The following is a 1,147-nucleotide window of genomic DNA, read 5'->3' on the forward strand; positions in this document are numbered from 1 at the left end:
AAATGATAAATTTCTAATCTATTTTATCTTGCTAGTAGTGAAGTCGGTTTAATTTTGAAGATTTTTTTTGGGCCCAAAAGATGGTAGTACTTAAAAATTTTTTTTGTATGGAAAAGGAAGATAAAAATAAAACTTTTGAAAACTCAAGGACCTAAAAAAAAAAAAAAAAATATGCAAATTAAGAATTTATGTTATTCTGCATATAACAAAAATAAAGCAAGAATTTTAGTGAATGGATGGCTAAGCACAGAAATAGATATAAAGGATGGCACATGTCAGGAATGTCCTATGAGTAGTATATTAGTTACATTAGTTATGACTGTATTAGTCACACATGTAAATTTGCACATGATAGATGCTACTTATATTACTAATGAAGAGATAAAAATTCCAGTTAGGTTTACTTATGCTGATAATATATTGATTACGAGAAACAAAGTCTGGATGAAAGAAGCTATATGTTGTATACATCAATGTTTAAATACAATAGGCATGACTTTAACTAAAGAAAGAAGTAAAGGACTGGGTGATATAGTAAAAATTGAAGGAGTATCTGTCTTAAAGAAATCTCTGTGTTAGTAATAAGAAATTAGAGGAAATAAAGGAGCTTTGTTGCTTTTGGAAAAATACAAGCTATCATATGATAAAATGTTTCATTAATTAATTTAATTCAGTTATACCGGGAAAGACTGCATACTTAGCTAGTGTTTATATGTTGTCACTAAACTATTAAAAGGAAATGCTACAAGAGTTTTTTCCCTTTCATATGGGGTTCAAGATTGAATCCAGTGAATAGAGGAATCTTAATCATGGACAAGGAAGATGGAGTAATAAATCCAATTGTTTACACTGCATCTTGAAAATTGTATAAAGTTTTGTTTTGAATAAATGATAAAAATGAAAAAAAAATGTAGTAAATTTACTTAAATACAAATATAAGCAGAACTGGGATATATTAAAAAACTCAAAAGAGGAAAGGCATGCTTAAATCAAGTACAGAGATGTTATGAAGAAAAAAAATTATTTTATGGAAAATAAAAATTGATAAAATAGAAAATGAGAGGAATATGTGGTACAAAAATATCATAATGTAATATTATTATGTTAATCCTTGGGCTGAGCTAGTGAATTAAAAAATACAAAAAGC

The sequence above is a fragment of the Protopterus annectens genome, chromosome 2.part0 (genome assembly GCF_019279795.1).
Source record: "Protopterus annectens isolate FY-2018-M chromosome 2.part0, PAN1.0, whole genome shotgun sequence".
NCBI classification, from domain to species: domain Eukaryota; kingdom Metazoa; phylum Chordata; order Ceratodontiformes; family Protopteridae; genus Protopterus; species Protopterus annectens.